Source organism: Bombus pyrosoma, linkage group LG1 (genome assembly GCF_014825855.1).
Source record: "Bombus pyrosoma isolate SC7728 linkage group LG1, ASM1482585v1, whole genome shotgun sequence".
Taxonomy (NCBI): Eukaryota; Metazoa; Arthropoda; class Insecta; order Hymenoptera; family Apidae; genus Bombus; species Bombus pyrosoma.
In genome coordinates, this window is record NC_057770.1 from 10,742,352 (window position 1) to 10,757,191 (window position 14,840).

At 39.5% G+C, this 14,840-nt stretch overlaps 1 protein-coding gene across 7 annotated transcripts in view; it reads left to right on the forward strand.

The window, feature by feature from the left end:
- The first annotated feature begins 10,545 nt into the window (after positions 1–10,545).
- LOC122565560 (glutamate receptor ionotropic, kainate 2) overlaps positions 10,546–14,840 on the forward strand; it is a 290,846-nt gene continuing 286,551 nt past the window's right edge. For all 7 annotated transcript variants that reach the window (XR_006316322.1, XM_043725807.1, XM_043749063.1 and 4 more), the window contains exon 1: positions 10,546–10,978. The gene's annotated coding sequence lies outside the window, so the exon portion shown is untranslated. The remainder of the gene's footprint in view (positions 10,979–14,840) is intronic.

Here is a 14,840-nt window from a genome sequence, read left to right on the forward strand (position 1 = left end):
ATAATGATCATGAACATATAATTAACGTCAAAAACGATCTCACTAAATATTGTGGCTTATTGATATATTAAACAATTGAATGTCGAAATACTTCAGTGATTTTGTAAAGTATACGCAATAAATATCTTGTAACTTTTATATAGACTTTCAGATTCATAACTTAGTATTCATTATTTAAATCGTAAATTAATTAATTAATGTAATGATGATCTTGTCTCTATATATACATAGACTATACATACATTAGATATCTCATTTTAATCAATCACAAAATCTAAACTGTACTTAAACTTATTCGAAAGAAGTGTTTCAAATAGAACTTGTCCTATTCTGAGAGAAACATCTACCGATGGTCGCAGATTTTATCTAGGTGGATGCACCTCCAAGACTTCAGGGTGGTACTTGTTTTTCTAAATAGTACGATACATTTTTTAGATGCCAACCGATGCAGTTTTTATTCCCTACAGAAGAGTATACAGGTACTTGATTCGAAAAATGATTAGTTCAAAAGATATCTTAAATTTAATATTGTGAGACTTGTCGTATGAATGGCAAGGAAATTTGTATTAGTTTTTATTCAGTAATAATACTAATATATATTCAAAAATACAAATATATACATAAAATAATACATATAACAAACAAAAAAAGAGTCTCGCAAGAGTAGCGATTATTCAGGATCGAGGTAACTCAGCTCCAACCACTGTGCTCCCATGTCTCTCGGGGATTTTCCCGGCTCCCGGTCCAACGGCAACCTAGCGGTCATTGCTTCTTCTGGGGAAGGGTCGATGTTCACCAGACATCTTGACCGTCTCAACATAGTAAGTTGGGCCACACGATGTCTCAGCGCTTGGTTCACTTGGTAGCGCAAGTCTGGTAGGAGGATTTTCCTGGCCTATAGTGCCATCCTCGCAAATTTCCGTGGCAACAACCGAATCGTTGCAAAAGAATAGCTCTGTCCCAAAAGTTAGCATCCTCAAAATTTGCTAGCACGGCGACGAGCATGCTTGGTCTCAAACTTTTAGCCTTCGGCCAGTACGCCATGGGCTGCACGAACATCTCCCAATTGAGCGTCTCGGTTATTTTGAACCACCCTTCTATGCGGACTCAAATGGTAGTAAGCGTCTCGATTCGCACCATCCCGACATGAATCCTTTCTCGGAATCGATCGTTCGTACGTTGCAAGATCTCCATCTTTCGAAAGTCTCGTCAAAAAATTCGAATGTCAGTGTTTCACTATGCTGATTAGCCTAGTCACTTTTGGAGCTGAGACGACGCTCTGGATTTACCGGAACTCGGACCGTCCTTATATAAAGATTGGATGTCATCTTATATTTCGAGTTATAGTGGAACTACAGTGGCTCACTCTACTACTCATTTACTCACCCTTTGAACTAAATGATCTTTTTCATTTGTCTTACTTCACACTTTTCTTATCCTCGTAACATTTTATAACAGTGTTAACAATATACAGACAGAATATATAGTCTTTGTTTTTGACACGCCAGTGTCAGATATCAACTGTTGCTTTTCGTTAAAATAAATATACTATTATTAGATGCTGTTTTTAACATACCGATCGGTATCCTTATAATTTTCTAGAATCTTCAACCTCAGAATGTCGCTTCCAAATAGAAGACGAAGAACAATTTGCTACAATTCAGAAACAGACTCGGGATCATTATAATATGCAAAATATGAAATCAAAAAATTGAAAATTTTGGTCTTGAATGTAATTTGTTATACAATTGATTACGATACCTTTGGTTTAACAAAAAATCATCGTTCTACGTTAATTTAAAAGATTACTGCTGAGATAATGTAGGTGCCAGCAGTTTTAAGGTGCATTTTCAATTTCGGACTCCGCAGTTCTACCTACGTTCTTCTAATACCAGAATTTTATAATTTTTATTAAAGCACAATTAATTGAAATTTTGTTCTATAAACTCATTATGTTTCTTTCAATAACCTTTTTTCGCATCTTTACGTCTTTGAACAATGACGATCAATTTCTCACGAGTTTCAAACACATTCATCTCATTTCTAATGACCTTCCATTACCTTACTTCATTTTCTACCTGCAACAAGTTCGATTCAACGTCTCCGTTAGATCCGATTAACACGGGTAATAAAGTAATTTTCCCATTAACCTTTCCGAACAAACTCCATTTCACGACAGGGGCTTCATATCTGTTTAAATTATGAAAATTAATTTTTATGAAATTTCATAATATATATTTTGTGCAATATGTTACACTAAAAAGTTTCAACAAATATTCAAATACTTTCGTGAGCCACTGTACTAAGCTCTGTTGTTCGTTTCATTGCCTGAATGTGCTCCTTAATTTTGGCAACTTTTATACACGATTTATCACTTCGCAAAGCACACACTTTGCGGCTATGCAAAATTGACATTTCACTGTGACCACTTTTCGTCGGTTAAACGACTCGTATCGACAGAAAGTCGAGTGTCTTCAGACTGTTAAAACGTTTTACTTTTTCTCGATAGTCGTCGCCGAAGTGAAAGAGCAGATAAAGCAAGCAAGTCTGTACGTCGCTCCCGGGCGAGCGCCAGTTTGGTAGTAAAACGGACTGGTGGAGGAACTTCGACAAATCCACAGCAAAATTCTGCGTGCCCTAATAGAATCTGCGGTTTAATTCGCGTGTAAAAGCCGATTTTCCATGGACCGCGTATTTTACAGTTTCAAAATAGTTTCAGAAATCCTATTACGTCGATTACGTCACACACAATTCTCCTGCGATAGGAAGTTTCGTTCGATTGTAAGAGATGATTCTTTTTTTTCACGAAACGATTATTAAACACAATGTGCGTGTAAAGTGGACTCGTAAAATTCTATTTTCCTTCCTGAAATTCCATTTATTCCGACGTTCAATTTAAATATTATAGACTGCATGTTTTGTTTTATGAATGAAATGAAGTTTTTGAAAGATTGTTTCAGATTTTATACTAAATATGATGAAATGGCTTTGTGCAGTATTACAGTGGCCAAGGTGATTGTTGCTACACCACGTTTGGAAGGTTGAACACGAAACGTAATTACGGGATCATTTGTTTGAATTCGGAAAAATCAGTGAGATAGATTTATGGGATATCCGACAACGATTTCCTTTTTCTTTCTTAATTTCTCCCTCGTATCGTCATTTTTGGAAAGTTAAGTGTGATCTTGAATATATATATATATATATGATATATATATATATATTCATATATAATCGCACATTCGAATATGTGTGTGTGTGTGTGTGTGTGTGTGTGTGTGTGTTGGCACGTTCGATTATTTTATCTATATTTATATATTTAAAATATTTACAATCTATATATATAGATTGATATATAAGATCAAATTTGGCTTATGAAAGTCGATCGGTAAACTACGAACATTTATGTAAATGCATACATTTATGGTCCTGTCAACACAATTGAAATAATATTACTGATAAGATTGCACAAGTCAGAAGTTACGGATTATTACCATTAATAAATTTTCTTCTGTAATTGTGACAAGGCTAGTATTAAAATCTCATTTAACGTAGAACTAGAAAACTGTGACAGTGAAGTTCATAAGATATTAAATATTTTTAAAGCACCGTACATATAAGTATTTCGTACTTACTCGATGAGAAATTTCAGACGAGACGAGCACCCTTTGAAACCTTGAAAGTCTGCGATTTCTTTCATCCTTGGAACTTTCGATGGCCCCGGAAGTTCGCCAACTTTCAAAACCTATAAGAATGGTAGAGTTAAGTTGAAATTCCCACGATAAACGAGATTATTGTAGAAAAGTATGAATATTAGCAAAGATGAGGAAAAGAAAGTGGATTTAAGAAGATGATAACGAGAAATGTAAAAATAGATTATTACGATATTAAACATCGCTTTGTGCATCAGGAGACGTTTTTATCGGGTAGCGGTTTTAACAATAAACGCACAACGTCTATAAACACGAAAAGAGAAGGGTCGTACGCTAAGAAAATGCCATTAAGATCGATTTATCATTGTCTTAATTAGAACGATTAATCATGTCGGGTCGTTTATTCGATCGCAGCTTTAATTATCCCTCGTTAACATAAAGGTACTCTGTTCTGTTTCGTAATGTCAGCTCCGCCGGTATCCTGTACTTAATCGACATTCTCTAACGAAGTTTTAATTTTCACTCGCTCCTGTCGCTTTGACAGCTTTTCCGCGTCTCATCCTCGCCAATCAACGCTAACAATTTGACACTTAACAGGCAGAGGATCTTTGGTCGGTTTTGAGAGTGCAGGACATCCAAAGAAGAGAAAGAAGTCCTCAATTAGCGTGATTGAGCTTTCTCTAAATGTATTTAGTGCGGATACCGTCGAAAAGTTTCCAGTGAAATTACGAAAGGCCGCTGAAGATGCGAGACGCTCTCGTTCCGTGTGGTAATGAACCAACGATCGATTTCTCGATGACTCACGGAGATTCTTGTCTCGGCCATTCTAACGATATATTCTTTTGAGTGTTGTTCACGATCTCGCGAATCTTCTTACATTTCTTTTCTATTGAAGAATAGAGAGTTAATGAAATAGAGAGTTTGAATAATTTAAATTTGAGACACGTACAATCTCTAATTAATAGAAGAAGTACATATTAATCAAATTTTTATGAAATATGTTAGAAGATCCCAGAATATCGTGTTTCGTGTTCGTTAACGCATATCGTTTTCTGAAAATATCGCTGGAAGTTCCAAATAAATATCAAGGGACAACGAGTAGCTCGTGTTTAAATGAACGACGCTGGGACCAGAAATACTACTATGACAAAAAATTCTAATTGTAATAAATCCGACGTTATTTTCCTCCTTTGATATATAATTTTACTGTAGACCCAAGATTTTCTTTTTTTTCTTTATCTACAGTTTCCATATATATATTGACGAAGATACCAAATCTTACGTTCACCTTTTCGAGATCAAAGATACTCTGCGGTAGACAGTTAGCTCGACTAGTTGATTTAAGGTGTATGTATATACGTATACATGTACTTCAAAATCAAGGATTTCGGTCGAAGTTCATCAGCAAGTACGCGAACCGCTCAACGAATCTGTTACAAGGAAGCAGAATTCAAGCTCCGTTTGATGTCTGCGCCTGAGGTCCAATCGCTTTAACTATTAATGAGGCTGCTACAGACGAGCCAGTTAATCGACTACAGGAATTTTCTAATCAAACACAACGCCGCGGACAAATCGAAGGAAATTGACCATTAACGTAACGTAACACCGATCTCGATACTATCGCCCTGTTTCATTTCTTCCGGAAGGGATAAACTATTATATAAATACAAATCGCTTTCAAAATTGAGTTTTCGATCAGTTATACCGATTAATTATCTTTTATCTTGTCTCCTTATCAAATTTTTTTGAACAACATGCACGAGTCTGCTGTTTTCGGCGTGTTAATTGCCTAATTAAGATTGGGGTCCAGCGAGTTAGCGACCAAAGAAAGAGAGATAAATGGAGGACAGTGGATAGAAGATAAGGTAATGCCGTTGGCAGGAAAGCAAAAGTTCTCAGCCAGAAAAGCCAAAGTGGAGCAGCAAGTGGTCGTATTCTCAGGACTGGGGGCAACTTCCAAAGGACCTCCGAACTTCTTCGATCCGCCGAAACTCTACAGGAGTTACTGGAGTGTCCTCCGGGTCAGCCTGTTACCAGATCGTAGACTTTGTCGCAACACAATTTTCCTCTGAAATTTTCCGCGCGCATGGCGACATCGCTGTTTATCGTGACTTTGGAAACTATCAAGGAATACTTTCAAGCTCGCCTTCGAATAAGGATCCTGATTAATTCCGCCTTTGTGTTTATCTCTTTCCTCCATCATTTATCGTTCTTTCAATTTTCGAGCATGATGAAATCCCATCAAGGGTAAAATGTTATCAGGTTACTCGTACAGATTAATTACTGTTAAGTACTGAAGGCATTCGAACGAATGTTTGAGTGTGTCGGAATTACTATAAAATATACGCTATATGGATAAATCGTGTAAAGACGAAGAGCGTAACGCGTTTGTCCAAGATTCTAATTAAGATCGAGCGATCGTTAGCAGCATCCATCAAGGACACAAGGTCGTTAGAGTTAGAGCAAATTTAATTAAATCTTACAATAAAATCGCCGGCTACGATGAAATCGAATTACTGTAGATTTTTCGCGCGATATCTTGAGATGGAGGCCGAATATTATCGGACTAGGAGCAAGGAGGAAGCGATCTACTCCTTCAGAGATCTCTACTCGGCTTCTAGCATATCCGATCAATTTTCGACATTAAATAGTCGCCAGGCATCGACGTCAGATTCTCGGGGCGTTGCGGTGCAATCACCCCAACACCAGAGTACTCAACGGAGAGAAGTGTCTCTTCCGGAATCAAATTGTCGGGAATAGGCCCAAGCTCTCGACGATCTTACAGTAGTTCTCGAGCCACGATCATCGAACTTTCTACTCTCGCGAAACTTCGACCCCTCCACGGAGTTCTCCTGTCGTCAACCCTCTCTTCCTGCTCATCTGTCTTTCTCGTTCTCTCTCTCTCTCTCTTCTCTCTCTCTCTCTTCGCTCTCTCTCTCTCTCTTCGCTCTCTCTCTCTCTCTTCGCTCTCTCTCTCTCTCTCTCTTCGCTCTCTCTCTCTCTTCGCTCTCTCTCTCTTCGCTCTCTCTCTCTTCGCTCTCTCTCTCTCTCTCCACGATGCCATCTAACCAACGACACAGGCGATGCGGCGACCGTGCCATTCGAACTTTCTTTCCGCAGAATTGAATCGCCACCGAATCGGTTTGGCCCGGAAACATTGCGGGCGAAGCATCAGAAATTTCTGGATCTGGTGCACCCAACTTTTGGTTTATCCATCGCACCAAACCAAGGCCCTCGAAGATGGCGGATGCCACGGAATCGAATTTCGGACCATGAGGATCATTTCCCGAATAAACAATCTTCAGCGATATATGCGTGTTCGTAAGAGGAGAAAATGTTGAAAATTTTCAAAATTTGGACGAAAAATAAAAAGATACATGAAATATCTATTTTGAAATTATTATTTACTTTCGTGAGTGCTGAAATAATATATTTTTATAAATCTTAAAGTTTCTAAATTCCTAATGCAATTAAAATCAGATTGATATGTTATTCACATAATGCTAATAATACAAATAAAAATTGAGACAATCGTTAATAAAATATACGGTGATAGATTGAGGTATGGCTTACATGGTACTCTAATGAAAATTGTTTTCAAGATAAGCATCAAAAATATAACAAATACAAAATATTAAAACATAATATTCAATATAAAAATTACAGTAACGCGGAAAACAATCCTGTGATTGTTTTGAGCAATGTACTTTACGTTTTGATTTAATATAGTATATCGATCTGACTATTATCGATAAGAATAGCTGTAAAATGTAATCTTCCTCTTGACTGTCACTTTTTTGCGACCGGGATACAGACTGATAGGAAGATAAGTACGCGTGATGAATTCTGGCTTGTTTCGAGAACAATGGTTGAGTGATCTCAATATGATGTCCTTTTTCCCTTCGGCGATTATTCACCTTTTGTTGTTCGAGCTATGGGTTTTTCTCGTACGTCACCAGGCTTCGGAAAAAGCGATTGATAGAAGAAGCTGGTTAATATAAGGGCAATAATTAGAGCGTGCATTCGCGTTGATTAATGGGTTGTACGTGACGTACCACATTCTGAATGTTTTGTACGTGTAGACAGAGCAATAGGAAGTCCTATTTCAGCGTTAAACAAGCTTATTGTAAACAGTTTTCGTAACTGTAGAGAGCTAAAAATAAAGATGTTCCTTGATATTTTTTTAGATTTACAAAAGAAACGATCTGTTTCTGAAAAATAAAACTATAGAACTTTCTAAATATCGCATCGCCAACGTTGCTAAAGTTTCTCGATTTTCTTCGACGCTTTCGTCCGATCTTTTCCCCCAAATTTCACGAAGCAGCTGAATTTCATTGGTCGTTGCCTACCGAAGCATCCGATTCTTTTTCAGAGGAAACAGATCCTCGACTTTGCCCGGGGATCCTTTCCCTTCCAATCGTTCTTTCCCCTTTTACTTTACGATGCGCGATCTCCAGAAGCTTTGAACAATTCTATACTGACTTCGTCGCAATTTTTGCGAAGATTTATTTTAAGACAGCTACCTGTTTCAAGAGCTCACGACGATTTTATCCCTTTAAAGGCTTTTCCTGTTTAACGAATCGGTCTCTTGGTTCATTCATTTCTACTTTTATATATTCACGTTGTGACATCTCGAATTTATCTTTTTTTTTTTTTGAGTATTTTTTACACTTATGTGTAGTTCTAATTAACGTTCGCTCGTATTTCTCACAAAATGATATTATACCTGTCAATCGAACTATCTATCTCCCCCTATTGTCTATTCTATGTATTGCCATGTTTGCATTATATTTGTTGGCTTGAATTTTAATCAGCTTTAGATATAACGCGATAAATCCCATGCATCACATGCGATGCAAAGAACAAAAATATGTAGATGATTCAACTATCGTGTATCTCATATGATTCAAAGAACAGTAAACGTCTAAATAATTAACAAAATACTTTACTACGATTGTTGTCTCTTCCTAACTTCTTCATTCCACATACCAAACTCAATATTTAATCATTTCTCCTATTGCCCGAAAAATTAATGCCGACAATAACTACGTCTATCGTAAAACAACGTTACAAACGCGAAAATAACCTTTCCTTGCCCATCGTACAATGATGCGTAGCACTAGCGAAAATAGGAGAGCGTAAAGTGCATTGCGTTTCGGCCTGGACTACTCCTTTCGACTTTCGAACGACGCCAGAGCAATTCGTAAGCTCTGTTCATCCGCGCAGATTATTTTTCTCATTTCCGTGCCAGGAAGTGGAATGCTTCAAATCTTTCGTCTATTTTCGCTCGTTGACGAAGCGCCGGCACTCGAAAGAACAGATTCATTCGGCGCACTCGAATTTCTGCTTGAAACGCTCCCATCCACCCTAGTAGGGGCATCACGGTGAAACGGAATGCTTCACCGGCTGGAAAAAAAATATCGCCCTCTAATTGCGTTACGAGCTCGTAATCTTCGGCAGTGTAACCAGAACGATCCACGATAATAGCGTTATCAGAAGAAGAACGTTGTAAAACGAGCTCGTGTTCCATTAAAGATAACTTTTCGTTTAATTCCTCCTAATTCCTCGCGATAGTTTGTCGGGAAGCTAACCCCCGCTCCAGTCATTTTCAGCCACGTTTTCTTCTTTACTTCGCTCTTTCTGGTTCTGGCGTTCGCAAGGTTTAAAATGAAAAGCGCGTATCCCCGCCGCGTTTGTACACCAACGTAAAAGCAAATACGTGTATCGAGGATGATCAAAGTTTACTTCCGGATTCTTGGGTCGTTTGTACCACTTCTTCGACGAACTTTCGACACCTTCTACTCGAGAGACAATATTCCAGAGACGCTCGCGGAAGAAAACGACTCGGCGAGTTGTCACGGAGATGCGTTTCGAGGCAAACTTCGATTAAGATTCAGATGTCGATCCAATGGAGTAGTTCCGTGGCCAACGGGGAGCTGAGAACTGCTGAAACTGGATCATCCTCGGAATTAATGTAATCCTATCCTTTCCTCTTCCATTGATGACAATCTCCTAAGAAATAGCTGCGCTCTGCTTTCCCGTCGTCTTATTTCAATACATTTTCAAGCGAAGATCAGGAACCCTCATGATCTTTGACCGTCACGTACTCGTGGAACGACCCTAAAGAAACCCCCCAGTGTTCCTTTGGTGATAGAATTGTTGTTCTTCGCGGGACTCCTTCCCTGGTGAATATTTCGATCGTTTGACCGTTCCATCATTCCAAATCATCGTCTTCCTCTTTTCTTCCTATAAAATCGTCCCGATAGAATAAAACCTACATAAGGCGGTTCTTCATCGTCACCTATAAAGAAGTCTCGTGGTCTCGTCGCGAAAGAGAGGGAGATGAATCGTGCAACGATTAAAATTCAGCCACCGATCCACGGGAAACATCTCGTTGGTCACTGGGGAATGAGAAGCCATTGAAGCGGGCATCGGATACCGACAGGTCGACTCTTTTCACCAACAGATAGTCGAGCGGCTACGAGAGCGATTCGTAGCCTCCGCTCGGCCGAAGCAAATGGAACGCGGCACAGGGCCTTTCCTGTAGGATCGATAGAGTAGTGGGGAGAGCCAGAGACTACAGGAGAGGGAGAGAGGAAAAGCGTGGGATCAACGCTATAGATTGGACAGAGAACGGTATAGGGAGAACGGGAACGATGCTGGAAGAGAGCTGAAAGTGGGAAAGAACGATCAAGAGGGAGAGAGAAAACGAGAGGGGTGAAACTAGAGGAATATAGGAGAACAGGTTGGGAGGGAATATTGGTGCAGGATCGGGCGAGATGAGGGCGCTTTAGCCGGCGGTTTCTACGTCGCGCCATCGTTGCTACGAGCGGCGTCGGCGTCGGCGTCGGCGTCGTAGTCGTGGCCGTCCTCGTTGCCGGCGAAAGCGGCACCAGACCGAACACGCAGCTGCCAAAGGCAGACTCCGCCGCTCGGTCCAGTTTGCCTTCCGCTCTCGTTTGGCATAGTACCGTCAGCGAGGTCGTCGCGTTTCATGCTGTCCGTCAGCGACTAGATATCGTAACCTCGTATCGTATCGTGTCGTGCCGTGTCGTATCGTTCTCGTTTCCGTTTTCTATTCCACCTAATCGGATCCGGTCAAATGGATAGCTCGCGTAGAACTAATACGATCCGGAAACAATCTCGCGCTGGTGGATAATCGTGTGAAAGAAAGTTGTCGTTTTTCGACAAAGGTGATTTTGTTCGAACTTGTTCCTTCTCTCATACCTAGTTGTTCGACGAAAGAAACAGCGTGGTCCACGTGAGCTGCGGAATCTTTGAGGTTCATACACGTCAGTAGTTCCTGGTCAACGTGATTCATAAAGGTACAGGACTTTATTATAATAAGATTTTTTACTGTCGCGATCGCGGTCTACTTTCGTTGCAACGTGATATATCTTGTCATAAATTATCTGTCTCTCTGTATTGCGACGTCTGCTTTTTTTTAGGTTTCAGTCTTTATTCGATAAAGGAAAAACGATGTTTCTTTTTTTATTGTTTCAACGTCATCGTTGCAAAAAATATCTATGCGAAGGGCTCGCGAACTGAAGAACAATTGACGCAGTAACGTATTGACGGATAAGAGGTTTTCTTTCTCGCGTGCATCGCGATTGCGAATCTATAGAATTCACCGGCTGATTCAGTATTTTTCAATTGCTTTCTGTCCCACACAGAATGTCCTTACCTTGATTTTCGCGAAACCGATGCAGCGGAAGTTCGTGTTCCAAGTTTCCGTGCTGTCGCGATATCTGCTTTCAGGTGTTTCGTTCCACTGCGATTGTTCTGAACATAGTAAAATATTTGTTTTGCAAATGAAAAGACTAATAGAGAGCGGTACGAAATAACGCGAGTCGAAATACGTCAGTCCACGAGTTTCTTATCGTGTGCGTCTCTTTTTGTTTTGTTATCCGTTCGAAAAGTCGAACGAAAACATCAAAGTTGACACAACCTTCCGACGTATTTTACTAAAAGCTTCCCGTGTTCTGTGTGTACCGAAGAAAGCCGTCAGGGGCAAACATTTATATCCCACTGAGTAAATCCAACGCGGAGAATATGATGGATGGTGTACGATCCTACTAATCGAACGTTGATACACTGATCTGACGTCGTCTGACAATTCTAGCTGTCTACACGATATACGATATATTTGAACGCTTTTAATTGTCCCTGAAAGAAACCCTATCCATTCAATGAGACATCCTTGAATTAAAAATTGTCATTCTGTTATTTTCTCGATATATCGCTATGAATAAATCACATGGAGTATCCAAATGGATGGTTGAAATCCATTAGACTTTGCAAAAACTAAACGCAAGTAGGAAGAATCAGGATATCCATTATCAGGATATTATGCATTCTCGACGAACGATTTCAGTTGGCCGGTAAAAAGCTCGGCTTTAGATGGAAGTGGGATAAAAAATTTCTACTTTCTTCCCGCGTATAAGCCGGCACATATATACACAGGCCAGTTACCAATGCTGGACTTATGGTTTTACAGGACCGTTATGCATTTCAATGAATATTAACAGGATGCAATTATTGAACGTAAATTGGAACTGAAACAACTGCTGTTTTAACGCCCTGTTCGTAACTTTTGCGGAATTTTCGAGCCGCCAATACTCCGCTCATTCGTACATATTCATTTCCGCATATAAATTCGCTTTGCAAATCCGTTTGTACGCTTTACCAACTACTTTCAGACTAACTTAGTGAGTCTCGACAGGATTTTCTAGATCGGTGACGAAGTTACCTCGTAGGGAATACACTCTCAAGCTGTTCTTTACAGCTGAACTTCCGTGCCTACGTGTCCCGAATGAGGAAATCCTTACTTCTCTAAGGTCCTCTTAATTGTTCCTCTTTTACTCGGTGAAACACTGCATCGGCGTTGTTCATCGAAAATTTAGCTGGACGAACGGCGGTTGTATTCGAAGATCGATTAATGTTCGTTCGTCGGATGTATTTGTCACGATTGTATTTTCCAATCAACAAGTATCAATCGACGGGTTTATGAACGAAAATTTCGTGCGTTTATTTCAAAGATTAATGTTTTAACGTCAGACGAAATAATTTGGCAGTTGTTTTGCGGGGCAATAATATACGTAACGTGAATCGAGGGAATAACTTGATAGATTCGCTTTGTTAGTGGTTATATTATAAGAAATTTCGTAATTTAATACGAAAATGTCTCACCTATACAAGTTGGCTATAATTACTCGAACCCTGCTGTCGATAATGTGGGAACGAACTGTAAGAAATTACTTGGAAGTATCAACGATCCATTTTTACTTTATCGAACGTCACTTTCTACTTTCAGTTTTGCTTAATACCTAAAGAGTGTCGGTCGATTAGCCGCACCTGTCGGCTCCTATCTGAACGACAGTTTAAAGCCATCAACTCACAATTTCAATACATAATTTACCTGGATTTCAATGGGCTTATCATCGCAGCTGGCGCATTAACTGGCCAATCAGATTAATCATTCGATATCACGGATACACGGATATCAGTAAACCGGAGTTGATATTATTCAATTACAAATGTGCATGTGGTATTTAACTAAAAATCAAGAAAATGCTGGTCGATTAAACGGAATCGTGCCGTAAATTATGCGCATGATCATGGCGTTGAAAAGAGTTACAAGAAAAAGTGTTGTTCTTCAACATCAACTATGAGAAACCTTTTTATCGAGTGAACGATAAGTCATTGTTTGGAGGATCTGTGATTCCTGTACAAATTGAAGAGAGCATCGGTCGAAACAAGCGATGTTCAACTTTCAATCTCGCCGCCGTCCACGCGAAGGGAACCGCAACGATTTCGATAGCACAGAGGAGTGCGAATCAAACGCGGTCCTGGCCGAGCTTTAATGAATTTCACGCGCTATTGTGCTCGATAGTTTCGCCCGGTCTCGTTTCAGGGCGAGAGTTCATACCTTCCTGACCTCGATAATCGGAGTAATTTCGAGGCTGGAATGGAAATTGCCGCGTTTCGCCGCCGTTTATCGAGGAAAAAGGTTTCATTGACAGTTCTGACACGCATGGAATGATAAGTAAACGGCGATGTGTATCGTGAGAAAAGGAATATTCGGTCCACAACCCGGAAATTACAAGTGTACGTCGGCGAAATTAGTATTCCAGCGAGGTATTTAATTCCAAAATTCCCCATGGCTTGCGCCACCCTCGTGAATGGCGTGACTGCGAAAGGGACACCCCATCTCACTACTACACTGTTTATTTCGCGTCAGTCGTGATATTAACAAGCCATTTGTGGCTCTCCTCGATTTCATCGGCCTTTTCTGGCAATTTCTGACCGTGCTGACGTTTCCACCGTTCCTGTCTCGTTGATACGCGGCCACGGAAATTGTTTTTGTAGCAAAAGCGTCGAGCGAATAGCATCGTTCTACAGTTGCTTGTCGCGGCTCAATTTGGAGGCTTGTTTTTCCATCAGGAGGCATCGCGCTTGTTTTTCCACCGATGTCATACCGATTCCTATCTTCGATGATGGATATACAGAGTGGTCCGTGCAATTGAGATCTGTTCCTTCTTTCGTTGCAATTAGAAAAACATGATAGCGGAGGATGTATTTCTTTTGTGAGAATAATAGCGTATATGCATTATGGAATTGCGTAATATTTTTTAAATACAATTCAATATTTTCCTTTACATAGATCGAGTCATAAAAATATTGTACGAAACACATGAAAAATACTCTACTATTTAATATCCTACTATTAATGTTTGTGCAATTTTAAAGTTTTGTGAATAATTAAAGAACAAGTGAGAATGATATTCCTCTGAAAAGAATATTATTATATGACAAAATTACAGGAAATTATCTTTTTCTTTTAATATTTTATTCGAATTGCAATTAAAAATATCCTAGTTGTACGAACTACCTTATACTTATAAAAAGTGTACTATGTACAAAGAATATTTCGATGCATCGTTTGTTACATCTGGTCGATAATAAATTCACTGATTTTAAATGGTTCTAGAGCAACGAAGTGCTGCTATTTCAAAAATAATTTCGTTGGTACATGTTTATGCGCTGATCGAGACATCTTAGGATTAAATTCTTTGATAATGGAACGTTCATTTGAGAAATAAGCAGCTAAAGTAGCGATCGATCGCCATAATTCTGTGTATCATATCGATTTTCCGTCCGAATTCCAGCAATTTACACGATCCTTCA